The sequence below is a fragment of the Chiloscyllium punctatum genome, chromosome 26 (genome assembly GCF_047496795.1).
Source record: "Chiloscyllium punctatum isolate Juve2018m chromosome 26, sChiPun1.3, whole genome shotgun sequence".
Classification (NCBI taxonomy): Eukaryota; Metazoa; Chordata; class Chondrichthyes; order Orectolobiformes; family Hemiscylliidae; genus Chiloscyllium; species Chiloscyllium punctatum.
This window is the reverse complement of record NC_092764.1, coordinates 12956369-12974709: the sequence shown is the minus strand read 5'-3', so window position 1 is coordinate 12974709 and position 18341 is coordinate 12956369. Positions and strand designations below refer to the sequence as shown.

General features: G+C 43.6%; 1 long non-coding RNA gene across 2 annotated transcripts in view; it reads left to right on the top strand.

Moving 5' to 3' along the window:
* Positions 1 to 18341, top strand: part of LOC140496284 (uncharacterized) — a 126196-nt gene that overhangs the window by 52116 nt on the left and 55739 nt on the right. For both annotated transcript variants that reach the window (XR_011964231.1, XR_011964230.1), the window contains exon 2: positions 17504 to 17671. This is a non-coding gene — a long non-coding RNA (uncharacterized lncRNA). The remainder of the gene's footprint in view (positions 1 to 17503; positions 17672 to 18341) is intronic.

Here is an 18341-nt window from a genome sequence, read left to right as displayed (position 1 = left end):
TTTGATATAGCAGCCCAGTTGAGTCCTCTCCAAACTGTCAATGACGTGGGATGTTTCAATTAAATTGCTTGACCCATTGATCAATGGCAAGCAGATAGAGTGTCTAGTTTGATGAATCTCAATTCCTGCTCTGTATCTGTAATCAACATTCCTGCACTGAGGTCTTCCTGAATGATGTACATCCCTATCATTGCTTGAGACTTTGGTGTGTTACCTTACACTGCCCATCTGACAGTAATCTTTGTCCTCTGATTACTAATTGACCCATTTCATACAAATTCTCCTTCACTACTTTTTCTTATGTCTTTAACAATGGGTTAGCAAATGAATTTGGCATTCTCTGTGTTATTTGGATTGCACAATCCCCTCACAAATCACTCCAAGGCATCTTTTATTCAGCACTGATATTCAAAAGTCACGGGTGAAAGAGATGGAAGCATAAAAAAAATTGAGAACTGTGATGCTGGAGAGTTAGTCTTAGATCTTTTAGACAAGACTGGCCTGTGACCTTTCCACCCGCTCTCCCTCCCGTCATGTTCCATTAGCTGTTGGATATCCAGTCTGACCTTCATTCCAATTACTGACAGGTAACAGGCACCTCAGAGAGCAACTTTTGTAAATGAAAGCCCTATTGAATTGCCAAGCTGCAATTCTTTGTCTCTCTTTCGAATGTCCTCAGCAAGACATTGGCAGCTCTGTTATCCATTCCCACGTCCAGCAAAGCAAAAAGCTATTTCTGCTCAAAGCTAAAATGCAGCCAAAGTAAGAACCCACATAATTAAAAGGGCAGTGGCAGCTTGGATAGGGAGGCAAAAATTTAGCAAGTTACTCTGAAAGTCAGAGGAAAGAGAGGTTAAAAAGTTTACAGTGCAGAAAGTTGACAGTATTAAAGGATATATGTGTAAATGTAGGGAATATAGAAAATAAAACAGATGCGTCATAGAGGTCACAGCACAGAAAAAGGCTCTTTGGCCCATTTTGTCTGTACCAGTCAAAAACAACCCCTGACTAACTACTTAACTGAGCTAAGGAAACTGCCAGGCATATAGCAACATCATATGGCTGAAAATGGATTTGTATAGGTTAGATAGGCTTCAGATTGGTTTCACAGGTTGGCACAACATCGAGGGATGAAGGGTCTGTACTGCGCTGTCATGGAACATAGAACATCAAACAGTACTGTACAGGAATGGGCTCTTTGGCCAACAATTTTGTACCGAACATGTCAAATTAATTTAATCCCTTCTACCTGCCCCTGCTCCATGGCCCTGCATTTCTTGTATGTTCATAAACCTATCTAAAAGTCCCTTAAACACTGCTATAATATCTGCCTCCAACACCACCTCTGCCAGCTTATTCCAGACCCCTCCCATCTTCTGTGTAAAAGACTTGCCCCTTACAACTCCTTTGCTTTCCCCTCTCATTTTAAATGCATGTCCCCTAGTATGAAACATTTCAACTCTGGCAAAAAAATCCTGACCATCAACCTTCTCCGTGATTTCATTAAAACAATGGATAGTTGGTTAGAAGAGGGACAAAGGAGTTCAAAATCCCTGGATATATCATTGTCAGGCAGGATAGAGCAAGACTTGACAAAGTTGAGAGTAGAGCATTATGAGTTAAAGAACAGTTACAGCAATGAGGAGGGATGATCTAAGAAATGAAGCATCTTAAGAAACTCTATGGATGAGCTCAGAAACAGAATAACATCGAAGGACAAACCACTCTGTTAGTTGTGTGGTCTAGATTCATGTAGTGTGAGAGAGAAAGAGAAACAATCATAGAATCCCTAAAGTGTGGAAGCAGGCCATTTGGCACAACAAGTCCACACTGACCCTCCAAAGAGTATCCAACCCAGATCTATTCCCCTGACTAATGCACCTAACCTACACATCACTGAACACTATGGTGCAATTTAGTATCACCAATTCACCTAACCTGCGTATCTTTGGACTGTAGGAGGAAGCCACAGCACACAGAGCGAACCCATGCAGACACGGGAGAATGCGCAAACTCCACACAGACCGTCGCCCAAAACTGGAATTGAACCTGGGACCCTGGTACTATGAAGCAGCAGTGCTAACCACTGAGCCACCATGCCACTTGCATGTAAGAATATTTCCTTGTGCAAAAACATAGAGCACAATAATAGTTGAGGACCACAGCATTAAAAATGGCCTGTTTTCTCCAGACGTTAGAAGGTTAATGGGTGATCTGATTGAAGTCTTCAAGATATTAACAGGAAAAGATAACATAAATGAAGATAAACTAATCCCACTGATTGGGGATTCTAGTACTAGGGAGCATAGTATGAGAATTAGGGCCAGACTATTCCCAAAAGATGTTAGGAAGCACTTCTATAAATAAAGGGCAATAGAAGTTTGGAATACACTTTCACAAATAGCAGTGGATGCAGGATGGGTTGTTCATTGTTGTAGTTGTTAATCTGAGATAGATAAATATTTAGCAACAGTAAAAAGGGATATGGGCCAAAGGCAGGTGTATAGAGTTAGGCCACACATCTGCCATGGTCTCACTAAATGATGGAAAAGGTTCAAGGGCCTGCTCCTGTTCCCATGTTCCTAACTAGGGAGAAATTGTTCAACATGAGTTTCCTCTGGGTGCTCCAGTTTCCTCTCAGCCCAAAGATTTGCATGTTTAAGTGAATTGACCTTGCTAAATTGCCAATAGTGTTCAGGGATGTTCAGGTTAGGTGCATTAGTCAGGGGTGATGTTCAGGAATAGAATAGGGGAATAGGGGAATAGGTCTAGGTGGGATACTCTTCGGAGGGTAGGTGTGGGTTTGTTGGGCCAAATGGCTTGTTCCTGATGAATGGCTTATATCCGAAACATCGACTCACCTCCTCGTCGGATGCTGGCTGACCTGTGTGCTTTTCCAGCACCACACTCTCGACACTGTTTCCGCACTGTAGAGATTTTATGATTCTATGAATGACAGGATACAGATTTAAGGTAATTGGCAAAAGAAGGACTGAAGACATGAGGAGAAATTTGGATATTTAGTGCCTTGTCCGAATAAAGTTAAAAGGAAAGGAAGGAATGGTAACAGGTTCACAATTTGAAGGTACTGAACTGACGTTTACAACCGTCTGGATCTAATATTGAGTTCAACACCTTCAAATTGTGAACCCACTCCCATTCCTTACCCTTCATTTAGTTTTACTTGTTACATTCTCTGTCACCATGTGCTCTCTTTCCACCCCCACCCCAGTGGGACTGTCTGTCTGTTCTTTCCAAACTGATAGCTAGACACACCATTGTTCTGCCTTTCCCACATTCTGATCACTTGATCTGAACTATCAGCATCCGTTCTCCCCCAGCACTCCACACCTCCTCCCAGCCAGAGCATAAATGCTGTCCCCTCCACACTTCGCTTCAGCTCTGATGAAGAGTCATCTAGACTCGAAATGTTAGCTTGCCCTCTTTCCATAGATGCTGTCTGAGCTGCTGTGATCTCCAGCATTTGTCGAATTCAGTTAATGCTCTTAGTTCTTTTATCCATGAGAGCAGTGAGATGAAGTGTGCACAGTCTTTCATGCGATCCATCTCCACGTAACAAAGAGAATGGACAGAAGACTTGTCAGCCTTCTTCATTTCACGTTAGCTTGCTATTCTTTCCATCAAGTATGATCACAAAAGCTGTGACTGAGCTGTATTTATTCTTCTGGATGTAGCTACAATACGATTCTTTGTCGTGTCAGTAAAATGGAGGACAGTCAGCAAGGTTGTAAAATCAAGTTTTCAGAAAGGTCACAGTTGAAGTACAGCTGGAATAGTTATAAACACAGGAATAATTCTCTCAATGTGATGTAAAGAGCATTCAGCATCATCCTCCCATGTAGTTTTATTTGTCCTTTAATGTAGTTCTCGCTCTCTGTCAACCTGACTCATATGTTCCTAGCTAGGGAGAAATTGTTCAATATGACTTTCCTCTGGGTGCTCCAGTTTCATGATCCAGCTGGATTCGAAGGATGGAGGTTGCTATCCTGACCAGGATTAGGCTGGTGTTTGAATGCAGTCAGAGTCAAGGTTGCTGCAATGTCCTCCTTTCTAGGATTGAAAGGAGTCAGACCTGCACGGGAGCAGGTACCCAGGGCTGTACGTATAGTGAGGCTGAGGCTCAGACCTATCACTTAACATTTTGGGGCTAAGAAGGGTTAGATCTCCGAGGGAACATGCACTGGGACTTTGCAGCGAAACTTGGAAAAATGAACTGAGTGGCATTGCAGGAAAGTCATGAATTGATTAGTTGCTCAGCAGTTGCTGTCACTATGCTTGAACTCCAGTAATTGTGAAGAAGTAAATTAGCATAGGGAAAGTAAAGATCTCTTGGCACAGGAGAAGGACTTGATATATGAACAAGGGGGAAGAATTTCTACTTCGTTTCTAATTTCCAACTTATAGTTAATAAGAAAAGATTAAGTTTAAGATATGCTAAAATAAGTTGAATTAGAACATAGAACATGTTCTATTAATTAACTAAATTAACTTAATAGTTTAAACTGAAGCTATGACAGGACAGCTCAGCCAAGTTGAATGCAGCGCCTGGGGAGGTAGAAAATTACAGACACTTCTCATGACCCAGACTAGCTCATATCCAGGAACAGTCAACAGTTAGACAAGCATGAAGTCCAGATTTCAGAGATGGAACAGCAGTTAGTGACTAAAATACATCCACGAGAAAGATCGATACCGTGTTCAGAGAGATGGTCACTGTGCAAGTTAGGAGCAAGCAGGCAGATAGGGAAAAAGTAACACGAAGCATCCCAGCAAAATAGGCAGGTGGTACAGTGCTCCCTCAACGTCTTGTCTCCAACTGGTTTTCCATTCTTGATATTAGCAAGGGCATGTTTTCTCTCACTTGACTGTTTCAGACTGCATAGCAATATGACAGTTCCAATGGGTTCAATTAGAACGTAGAACATTCCAACGCAGTACAGGCCCATCGGCCCTCGATTTTGCACTGACCTGTGAAAACAATCTGAAGCCCATCTAATCTAAACTATTCCATTCTCATCCCTATGCCTATCCAAAGACCATTTAAATGCCCTTAAAGTTGGAGGCAATGCGTTCCATGCCCCTACTACTCTGAGTAAAGAAGCTACCTCCGATATCTGTTCAAAATCTATCACCCCTCAATTTGAAGCTATGTGCCCTCATGCTAGCCATCGCCATATGAGGACAAACGCTCTGATTATCTTATACGTCTCATTAAGTCATCTCTCAATCTTCTTCTCTCTGACGAAAGCAGCCTCAAATCCCTCAGCTTTTCCTCATAAGAACTTCCTCCAAGCCAGGCAACATCCTTGTAAATCTCCTCTGAACCCTTTCCAAAACTTCCGCATCCTACCTATAATGTGGTCACCAGAACTGTATGCAATACTCCAATTACGGCTACACTAGAGTTTTGTACAGCAGCAGCATGACCACATGGTTACAAAACTCAATCCCTCGACCAATAAAAGCTAACACACCTTATGCCTTCTTAACAACCCATCAAGCTGGGTGGCAACATTCAAGGATCTATGTTCCTGGACACCGAGAACACTCTGCTCATCTACACTGCCAAGAATTTTACCATTAGCCCAGTACTCTGCATTTCTGTTACTCCTTCCAATGTGAATCATCTCACACTTTTCCACATTAAACTCCATTTGCCACTTCTCAGCCCAGCTCTGCAGCTTACCTATGTCTCTCTGTAACCTACAACATCCTTTAGCACTACTCACAACTCTACCCACCTTAGTGTCATCCACAAATTTACTAACCTATCCTTCTATGCCGTCATCCAGGTCATTTATAAAAATGACAAACAACAGTGGACTCAAAACAGATCGTGGCACTAGACCACCAGTAACTGAATTCCAGGATGAATATTTCCCATCATTCACAACCCTCTATCTCTTACCACTAGCCAATTTCTGATCCAAACCACTAAATCACCCTCAATCCCATGCCTCCGTATTTTGTGTAGTAGCCTACTGTGGGGAACCTTATCAAACACCTTACTGAAATTCATATACACCACATCAACTGCTTTACACTTATCCACCTGTTTGGTCACCTTCACAAAGAACTCAATAAGGTTTGTGAGGCACAACCTACTCTTAACAAAACCGTGTTGACTATCCCCAATTTCCTTATTCCTTTCTAGCTGAGTATAAATCCTACCTCTTATAACCCTTCCTAGCACTTTACCCACAACTGCAGTAAAGCTCACTGGTCTATAATTACCAGATTTGGAGATGCCGGTGTTGGATTGGGGGGTACAAAGTTAAAAATCACACAACACCAGGTTATAGTCCAACAGGTTAAATTGGAAGCACTAGCTTTCGGAGCGCTGCTCCTTCAGGTGGTTGTGGAGGACACAATTGTAAGGCACAGAATTTACAGCAAAAGTTTACAGTGTGATGTAACTGAAATTATACATTGAAAAATACCTTAATTGTTTGTTGAGGCTTTTGTCTGTTCGAATACCATAATAGCTTCACTTCTTTCATCTGTAAATCACAAATCTTACATTCTCAGGTTAATTGTAACAATGGATTTTAGCCAGATAATATGTTGAAGGTGTTAGCCCCCTGTGTTCTCTGTCTGTGCCATAATGTTTAGACTGATTCTAATCTAAAAAGTGAGTTAACAGTGTTACATGAATTTGTGCAGTTTTTGAGCAAAGTACGATGTAACTCTGCAAGTACAAATCCACCCCACAAACGTATATGTATGTGTGCGTGTGGGTTTGTTCATATGTCTGTCTGTCTGGGGTGGAGGGTCGTGAGTGTGTGAGAGATTGTATATGTGTGTGTATGTGAGTGTAGAGTGTCTAAGTCTGTGAGGGGGTGCATGTGTGAGTGTGGGAGGGTGTGTATCTGTAGGAGTGTCTGTGTGTGTGTGTGTGTGTGTATCTGGGTTGGGGGAGTTGTGAGTGTTTGTGAGACAGTGTATATGTGTGTGGGTGGGTGTAGAATGGTCTAAGTCTATGAGAGGATGCATGTGTGAGTGTGTGTGTGTGTGTGTGTGTGTGTGTGTGTGTGTGTGTGTGCTTTGTGTGTGGGTAGGAGTGTCTGTGTGTGTGTGTATAGTGCAATGATGGTCACCTGTAGTGTGACATGAACCCAAGGTCCTGGTTGAAGCCTTCCCATGGGTATGGAACTCAGCTAATTCAGGTGAAAACTGTCCTGTTTGTAGAGGTCCCACCTACCTCAGAAAGAGCCCCAATGATCCAGGAATCCAAAACCCTCCCTCCTGCACTATCATGTAGTCACGTATTCAACACCTCTCTCCCTATTTCTCACCTTGCTTGTGCGTGGCACTATCAACAAACCAGAGACAACACTTCGGTTTGTTCTAGCTCCCCGAATTTCTGCCTTAGCTCCCCGAATTTCTGCCTTAGCTCCCCGAATTTCTGCCTTAAATCCCCGAATTTCTGCCTTAAATCCCCGAATTTCTGCCTTAAATCCCCGAATTTCTGCCTTAAATCCCCGAATTTCTGCCTTAAATCCCCGAATTTCTGCCTTAAACCCCCATCTCTCTTCCTACCCATGTCGTTGGTGCCTATGTGGACCACGACTTGGGGCTGCTCCCCCTCCCTGTCAAGGATCCCAAAAACATGATCACAGACATCGCGATCTCTGGCACTTGGGAGGTAACACACCAATCGTGAGTGTCTCTCGTTCCCATAAAACCTCCCATCTGTTCCCCCAAACTATGGAGTCTCCAATGATTAAAGCTCTGTTCCTCTCCCTGTTTCCCTTCTGAGCAACAGGAATGGACTTGTGCCAGAGACCTGTGCCCTATTGCTTACCCGTGGTAAGTCATTCCCCCCACAACAGTATCTTGTTATTGAGGGGATCCCTGCACTGCCTGCTGGTCCCCTTTCCTGCACAAGATTCATGATCAGGAAGTATAATCATTTTCCTAACCTACCAGTACAGCACAGACTAGGGGAGAGACTTTGCCACAGCACCTCTTGCAAACTCCTCAACCATCTCGCGCACTAACTCTACAGCAGGTACAATAATCTTGTGACCAAGATGGACTCCATACTCTCAGCTTGCACTTAAAATACTGCAATACAGTTACGTGACTTTGCCAAACGGACAGCGCCACCAAACTACACTACGTACATGCAGATTAAGAACAAGAAACAGGAGAAATTTGGTATTACCTTCAGCAGTAGCCAAGCCTCCCCCTCCAGGGGGAAATCAATCGTCAACTTATCAGACCACCCTCTTCAACCGGAAGAGATTGAAGTTCTTAGCAGGGGCTCAATATCTGCCACACAACTAAAATGGACCCCATGAGTCTCACATTAGACATGGAGGAATTCATCAGACAGATGAGACTCTGGGAATTCTTTCAAGATGTCAGCAGTGATCCCAATGACTCCACCAATAAACCAGAACAGTCATCACAGGGATCCACAAAAGGAATGAGCAAAGAAGGGATTGACTTGGACCCCACTGGAGGACCACTGCCCTGGGCTTGACATGTATGCTCAAACCATCAGGAAATATATAAATGCCTGATTCATCAGCTGCACACACAAGGTAGAACAGAACTTCACTTGATCACAACACAATACCATCCAGGCTCTCAAAACCAATCACCACATTGTCATCAAACCAGCAGATGAAGGAGGAGCCATTGTCATTCAGCAAAAAAATGACCATTGCTAGGAAGTGGAATGACAACTGAGCAACCAGTCACACTACAGGCAATTACTGGCCAATCCAACCTAACAGCACACCCGTGAATTAAACACATTGTCAGGACTTTTGATCCAGTCCTTCAGAGTTCCCTATGTGCCCTTATCCCATGTACATCTCGCATCGGGGACTTCTACTGCATTCAAAAGATACACAAAGCTAACACATTGTATCAGGCAATGAGACCCTGTGAGAACCTCACTGGCTATGTCGAAGGCATCTTGAAACCCATTGTACAGAGGACTCCCACCTTCTGTCGCGACACTACATATTTCTTACAGAAACTCAGCACCCACGGACCAGTCGAACTGGGAACATCCCTCATCACAATGGATGTTTCCTCACTCTATACCAGAATCCCCAACAATGACGGCATCACGGCAACAGCCTCAGTACTCAATACCAGTAACTGCCAATCTCCGAGCACTGTCCTACAACTCATTTGCTTTATCTTCGACCATATCATTTTCACCTTTGACAATCAGTTCTTCATCCAGACACCTGGAACAGCCATGGGGACCAAATTTGCACCCCAATATGCCAACATTTTCAAGCACAGGTTCAAGCAAGTCCTCCTTCTGCCTAGGACCTCCAACCAACACTATACACCGGATATATTAGCGACATCTTCTTCCTCTGGACACACACTGAAACAATTACACAGTGATATCAATGCGTTTCATCCCACCATCAGACTTACCATGTACTACTCTTTAATATCTGTCTTATTCCTGGACACATGCATCTCCAATAAGGATGGGCACCTCAGCACCTCATTCTACCACAAACCCATGGATAACCTTGTGATGCTACACTTCTCCAGCTTCCATCTGAAACAAATTAAAACAGCCCAACCCCGCTGGATAACAGAATATGCACAAGATCCGCATGCACATGATCTGTTCAGATGAGGAGGAATGTGTCAAACACTTGAAAGTGCTCAAGGATGCCCCGTTAAGAACAGGGTATGATGCTCAACTCGTCACCAGCCAGTTCTGATGTGCCACAACGAGGAACCATAATGACCTCCTCAGGAGACATACACGAGCTGCAACCAACTGGGTACCCTTCATTGTCCAGTATTTCCCAGGAGCCGAAGAACTACACCATGTTCTTCGCAGCCTGCAACACATTATCAATGAGGATGAGCACCTCGCCAAGACCTTCCCCACACCTCCACTGCTCGCCTTTAAACAACCACCAAACCTCAAACAGATCATTGCTTGCAGCAAACTGCCCAGCTTTCAGGACAACACCATACAACCCTGTCATGGTAGACGCTGCAAGACGTGTCAGAGTGCGGACATGGATACCACCATTATCCATGGGGACTCCACCCACCATGTACGCCACAGATACTCATTTGACTCAGCCAACATTGTCTATCTCATACGCGACAGGCAATGTACCTGAGGGATGGCACATTGGTGAGAACAAGCAGGTGCTACTACAATGGATGAATGGACACTGCACAACAATCACCAGGCATGTTCCCTCCCAGTCAAAGTTAAAAATCACACAGCACCAACTTATAGTCCAACAGGTGTATTTGGAAGCACTGGCTTTCGGAGCGCTGCTCCTTCATCAGGTGATTGTGGAGAATAAGATTGTAAGACAGTCTGGACTATAACCTGGTGTTGTGTGATTTTTAACTATGTCCACCCCAGTCTAACACCGGCATCTCCAAATCATGCCTCCCAGTCAAAGAACATTTCAGCAGTCTGGGACATTCGGTCTTGGACCTTCGGGTAACCATCCCCCAAGGTGGACTTCAGAACAAGCAGCAACGCAGAGTAGCCAGCAGAAGCTGATAGCAAATTTCAGTACCCATGGGAATGGCCTCCACCTGGACCTGGGGTTCATGTGACCCCACTGCATGAGATACACACACACACACACACACACACACACCCTCTCTCATATGCACACACATACACCCCCCTACACACACTGACACACACACCCTCTCACACATACCCCATCACACTCGCATACACATTTAACCAAGCTTACACACACACTCTGTCACGTGCACTCACACCCACACACACACACACATGCATGCTCAAGCTGTCATCCCTACATGCGCACACATATAAGCTTATGGCAGGAATTTGTTTTTGCAGAATTACATTTTATTTTGCTTATGATTCTGTAGATCTATACAGAGGGTTTGTCAGTCTGACATAGCATTGGGAGACAGACAGACTTCCCACTTATTGTTTAAAAAGCTGAGCTATCTTGAGAATAAAGTTAAAAATCACACAACACCAGGTTATAATCCAACAGGTTTAATTGGGAGCACTAGCTTTCGGAGCGCTGGTCCTTCTTCAGGCATCTCCAAATCATATCATGAGAATGTAATTTAAAAGAATTTCTGGGATTTACATATCAAAGAACAGAAACCAGAATATCCCATTATAAAAGATGAATGTTTCAATCTAAGATTGTTTACTCTATCACATCTCCATGATACTGGACTCCTTTGGCTATAAATTCTGTGAGCATGATCTTAACCCCCCAACTACCTGATGAAGAAGCGGTTATCTGAAAGCTAGTGCTTCCAAATAAACATGTTGGACAATAACCTGGTGTTGTGTGATTTTTAACTATTGTAGAGGGGACTATGTTACACATATAATCCAATGCAATAGAATAGGACTTGGCCTGAAGAAGCTAATTTGAAACGCTGAAGATTAGAAATTCTAAAATAAGTGCACTTGAGGGTTTTATTCAATCAGTACTATTGGGTTAATATTTTGTCTTCCTGTTCTATAAGGTGGAACAGCCTGAATTGAGTTTCACCACTGTGCATAATAGTCGAATGAAATAACTCTCTCAAGAGAAGTCTGTCCAGAGGTAACATTCTCTGTCACCCTGCAAGATTGCAGGCTCAATCAGCAGTCCATTCTCAGTTAAATAAGCACAGCCATGGCACAAGCAGTGATGGAGCAAATAGCTTACATTCCCAGGCCTGCGCAACTCTGCACTGCTGCTAAAGGTACATTCAGATACCAGCTCGCCAACATCAAAAAAGCAAACAACAAATTGGCTCATCATCACCTCAGTACATGTGGCAGCTTGCTGAGAGTACATTGTCTGCTGTGTTTCTTACAGTGCCACAGTGTTTGCACTTGGAAATGTACTTAATTGACTTTAAAGTATTTTTGTGATGTTTGGTCATCGTGAAAGTCATTGTGGAACTGCAAGTACTGTACATCTCTTTTCTCACAGAGTGGCAGGAGGTAGACCTTTAACCCTCATTTAATGGTAAGACAGGATTCAGAGAGTCATAGAGATGTACAGCATGGAAACAGAACCTTTGGTCCAACCTGTCCATGCTGACCAGATACCCCAACCCAATCTAGTCCCACCTGCCAGCACCCGGCCCATATCCCTCCAAACCCTTCCTATCATATACCCATCCAAATGCCTTTTTAATGTTGCAATTGTACCAGCCTCCACCACTTCCTCTGGCAGCTCATTCCATACACTTCCCCAGCATGAAAAAGTTTCCCCTGCGGTCTTTTTTATATCTTTAGGCAAAAGTGAGGACTGCAGATGCTGGAAACCAGAGTCTAGATTAGAGTGGTGCTGGAAAAGCACAGCAGGTCAGGCAGCATCCAAGGAGCAGGAAAATCGACGTTTTGGGCAAAGGCCCTTCATCAGGAATGGAGGCAGGAAGCCTCCAGGGTGGAGAGATAAATGGGGGGTGGGGGTGGGGTGGGGGTGGGGAGGCTGGGGAGAAGGTAGCAAAGAGTACAATAGGTGAATGGGGGGTGGGGATGGAGGTGATAGGTCAGAGAGGAGGGTGGGAGAAGGTAGCAAAGAGTACAATTGGTGAATGGGGATGGGGATGAAGGTGATAGGTCAGAGGGGAGGGTGGAGAGGATAGGTGGGAAGGGAGATTAGCAGGTAGGACAGGTCATAAGGATGGTGCTGAGCTGGAAGGTTGGAACTGAGGTAAGGTGGGGGGAGGGGAAATGAGGAAACTGGTGAAGATAAATTAAACTCCAACTAATTTATCTAAATTGAACTTACCTAATTAAACTCCATCTGCTACTTCTCAGTCCACTGGACCATCTGATCAAGATCCTCTTTCATATCTTTCCCCTCTCACCCTAAACCTATGCCCTCTAGTTCTGGACTCCCCCACCCTAGGTAAAAGACTTTGTCTACTTATCCTATCCATGCCTCTCATAATTTTGTAAACCTCTATAAGGTCACCCCTCAGCCTCCGACGCTCCAGGGAAAACAGCCCCAGCCTGATCAATACCTCCCTATAACTCAAATCCTCCAAACCTGGCAACATGCTTGTAAATCTTTTCTGAACCCTTTCAAGTTTCACAACAACTTTCCAATAGAAAGGAGACCAGAATTGCAAATAATATTCCAACAGTGGCCTAACCAATGTCCTGTTCAGCCGCAACATGATCTCCCAACTCCTGTACTCAATGCTCTGACCAATAAATGAAAGCATATAAAACGCCTTCTTCACTATCCTATCTACCTGCGACAGCACCTCACATTTATCTGAATTAAACTCCATCTGCCACTTCTCGGCCCATTGGCCCATCTGATCAAGATCCTTTTGTAATATGAGATAATCCTCTTCGCTGTCCACTACACCTCCAATTTTGGTGCCATCTGCAAACTTACTAACAGTACCTCTTATGCTCGCATCCAAATCATTTATATAAATGACAAAAAGTAGAGGGCCCAGCACCGATCCTTGTGGCACTCCACTGGTCACAAGCCTCCAATCTGAAAAACAACCCTCCACAACCACCCTCTGTCTTCTACCTTTGAGCCAGTTCTGTATCCAAGTGGCTAGTTCTTCCTGTATTCCATGAGATCTAACCTTGCTAATCAGTCTCCCATGGGCAACCTTGTCGAACAACTTACTGAAGGCCATATAGATCACATCTACTGCTCTGCCCTCATCAATCTTCTTTGTTACTTCTTCAAAAAACTCAATCAAGATTGTGAGACTTGATTTGCCATGCACAAAGCCATATTGTCTATCCCTAATCAGTCCTTGCCTTTCCAAATACATGTACATCCTGTCCCTCAGGATTCCCTCCAACAACTTCCCCACCACCTAGGTCAGGCTCACTGGCCTATAGTTCCCTGGCTTGTCTTTACTACCTTTCTTAAAGAGTGGCACCACGTTAGCCAACCTCCAGTCTTCTGGCACCTCACCTGTGACTATCGATGATACAAATATCTCAGCAAGAGGCCCAGCAATCACTTTTCTAGCTTCCCACAGAGTTTTAGGGTATACCTGATCAGGTCCTGGGGATATATTCACCTTTACGCATTTCAAAACATCCAGCACTTAATCCTCTGTAATCTGGACATTTTGTAAAGTGTGACCATCTATTTCACTATTTTCTATATGTTCCATATCCTTTTCCACATTAAATAATGATGCAGAATACTCGTATAGTATCTCCCCCATTTTCTGCAGCTCCGTACAAAGTCCGCCTTGCTGACCTTTGAGGGGCCCTATTGTCTCCCTAGTGACCCTTTTGTCCTTAATGCATTTGTAAAAACCCTTTGGATTCTCTTTAATTCTATTTGCCAAAGCTATCTCATGTCCCCTTTTTGCCCTCCTGATTTCTCTCTTAAGTATACTCCTACTTTCTTTACACTCTTCAAAGGATTCATTCGATCTATCCTGTCTATACCATACAAAAAATGTTCCTGCTTTTTCTTAACCAAACCCTCAATTTCTTTCATCATCCAGCATTCCCTATACCTACCAGCCTTTCCTTTCACCCAGACAGGAATATACTTTCTCTGGATTCTCGTTATCTCATTTCTGAAGGCTTCCCATTTTCCAGCCGTCCCTTTACCTGCGAACATCTGCCCCCAATCAGCTTTCAAAAGTTTTTGCCTAATACCATCAAAATTGGCCTTTACCCAATTTAGAACTTCAACTTTTAGATCTGGTCTATTCTTTTCCATCACTATTTGAAATCTAATGGAATTATGGTCGCTAGCCCCAAAGTGCTCCCCCACTGACACCTCAGTCACCTGCCCTGCCTTTTTTCCCCAAGAGTAGGTCAAGTTTTGCACCTTTTCGAGTAGGTACATTCACATACTGAGTCAGAAAATTTTCTTGTACACACTTAACAAATTCCTCTCCATCCAAACCAGTAACAGTATGGCAGCCCCAGTCTATGTTTGGAAAGTTAAAATCCCCTACCATAACCACCCTATTATTCTTAGATAATGAAGAGTTAAAAAAAACAACTTCTTGATTTTTTTGAGAACCGATTGATTGTGTTTTGGTACTAAAGCTGGAGAAACCCAGCAGGTCTGGCAGCATTGTGAAGAGAGGAGCACAGTTAATTATGGCTGTTGTGATTTTGTCAAAAGGCTGGACAATCTAGTGAATGTAACTCACCCCCTGACTCCCCAAAGCTTGTCCACTACCAATAAAGCACAGGTCAGGAATGTGATGGAATAGTCCCACTGACAATATGAAAAAGGCTGTAAAAGCAGGAATTTAGAATCAACATCACAACGTTGTGAGTTCATGATGTTAGACATAGTCAGTTACATACTGGCCGTGTCACCATTTTTGTGATACCAGAGTGGTGAAAGCAGTGTTAATGGAACAGTGAAGTGGATGTATCCTTTAATAAGGAATAACAAAAAAGCAGGTTCATCGAGAAGTGAGCAGCAGGAGTGGGACTAATTACAGAACTTGTTCAAAAAAGTCAGTGTAGGCACAATGGGCTCAATTGCCTCCTTCTGTGCTGTTTGATTCTATTAATCCCCTGTGTGTAAACTTACCCATGGTAACATATAAAGATTCTTTGTTTCTGTATATTTCATTGTGATTAATGCAAACTAATGACTGTGAATTCCTTTTAACTATAATTCTGAGAACAAGCTATATCCTTTTGAAGTGTTATACTGCTAGTAACTGTCCCCAAAGGTATTAATGGCAAAATATCATTTCTTTTCAGGGGCTGTATTTCCTGAGTTATTTATTTTCATTGCTTAATATTTGATGTTTGCTGCAGCAGTTGTTTTACGTGTTTCTCAAGTGAGGGAAGGCTTGTCTTAATGATGACAAACTGTGGTTTACTTGGCTGCGTATAAAACCTGACATTCTCCACTGCTACAGGGCTCTGGTGGTGCAGTCCAGATCTCCAGGGCGCAGTTATTTTAAACAGGTGACAACAGAGTTGCTTATGAAGTCTGTCAGGACACTTCAGGCTCCAGAGGACATCTTAATAATACTGTCATGTGGCATTTAGAGATAGGAATGACGGAGTGTGAACATCGTCCACAGCACATCAAGGGGCCCACTACTTCAGCTGAAAGAGTGGGCTCTTGCTGTGCAGATGCCAAAGTAAGGAGCTAAGGCTACATGTGCAGGTGAAGATCGAGGTAGTAACCTGGTGGGGTGAACAGAGCAAAATTTGTCTGTAAGAAGCATGATGTTTCAATGGCACATCTGTCTCAGCTCATCTGCTGCTGAAAGACTCATCCATGTCTTTGGAAGGGCTTTTGCCCGAAACGCCGATTTCGAAGCTACTTGGATGCTGCCTGAACTGCTGTGCTCTTCCAGCACCACCAATTCAGAATCTGGTTTCCAGCATCTGCAGTCATTGTTTTTACCACGTCTTTGTTCACTCTAGACGTTGTAGTTCCAGTGTATGTCCAACTGGTTTCCTCCATTCTGCACATCGCAAGCTTAAAGTAATCAAAACTTTTCCTGCCTTAGTGTTAACTGCATCAAATCCCACTCATCTAGAATGCCTATGCATGCTCCCAGTCGAACAATGTATTGATTTTTGAATCACTTCAGGGACCTCATCTTCCCTAAAATTGCAATGGCTGCAAGAGCAGGTGAGATACCGGGAACTCTGTCGCAAGTGACTTGGCCCCTGACTCCCCAAAGCACAGGCCTGGAGTGAAATGGAATGCTCAACAATTGTCTGGATGAATGCTGCTCCAATAACACTCATGAAGCTCAAAACCATCCAGGATGAATCAGCTACTTGACTGGCATCACATCCACCACCTTTAATATTCATTGCCCTCAACATTGATGCAGCAATGTGCAGCATCTACAAGATGCAAGGTAAGGAACAGAAGGATCAATGACAATCTGAGGAAAACATTTTTACCCACAGAGTTGAGGCTATCAGGAACTCACTGCCTAAGTGCGTGATAGTGGTAGCAATCCTCAAGACCTTTAAGAACTATTGAGATAAACACTTGAAATGCCAGAGCAAACAAAGTGATAGAAAATGGGCTTGAAAGTGGATAGAAAATGAGCTTAAAATAAATGGATGTTTGATGACAGGCACAGACATGATGGGCTGAATGGCCTCTTTCTGTGCTTTAAAGACTCGATGTACACTGTAGAAATTCACATGGAGCCCTCTGACAGCAGCTACCAAACCTGATGTCTCCATGACTTAGAAAAACAAGGGCCACATATCCATGGTAACACCACTACCAGCAAGCTCCCCTAACACAGAATCATAGAATCCCTACAGTGTGGAGGGCTATCAAGTCCACATCAACCTCTGAAGAGCATCCCATGCAGACCCAGCCCCCTACCCTGTAATTCTGCATTCCCCATGGATAATCCACCTTGCCTGCATACATTTGGACTATGGGAGGACACAATGGGCAATTTAGCATGGCTAATCCACCTAACCTGCGCGCCTTTTGCCTGTGGGAGGAAACTTGAGTACCCAGAGGAAAGCTATATGTAAATATATTGTTTTTCTTCACTGTTGCAGGTTTAATGTACCGGAACTGCCAACCTAACAGTGCTGTGGGTGAACCTACACCCCAAGGACTGACGCAGTAGTGATGGCTCACCACCTCCTGCTCCAGGGGAGTTATGGATAGGCAGCTAGTGCCAGCATAGCCAGTAACGTCCACTTCCCATCAACATCTGAAGTATGGTGAGTGGCATTGAACATTGTACAATGATGAACAAACAATTCCACTTTAGAACTTATGATGGGGGAAAGGTAACTGATGAAGCAGCTGAAGGGCCTAGGATACTACCCTGATGACTAGTGGTCTTGTGGTTCAGTGGTAATATCCCTTCCACTGAGCAAGGAGATCTAGTTTCAAACCCCACTTGTTTCAGAGGTATGAGGCAGCAGCTCTGATTTATATAGCATAAGAAGACTGTGTTGTCATTGGCAAAAAAACTCAGCAGGTCAAGTGAGGTTCTGAGGAAGGGACACTCAACCTGAAGCATTAACTCTGATTTCTCTCCACAGATGTTGCTCGACCTACTGAGCTTTTCCATCAATTTTTAAAACAGGGTAAAATTTCAAAATTTAATGACAAACTTGGAGATATGGCTGACAGTGAGGATAATAGCAATTGGTTGCAATAGGACTTAGCATTAGAATGGACAGACAAGTATCATTTGGAATTTAGGGTAACTAGACAAAGTCTTTTCCCTGGGGTCAGGGAGTCCAGGACTAGAGGGCAGAGGTTTAGAGTGAGAGGGGAAAGATATAAAAGAGGCATAATGGACAACTTTTTCACACAGAGGATGGTACATGTATGGAATGGGCTACCAGAGGAAGTGGTGGTGGCTGGTACAATTGCAACATT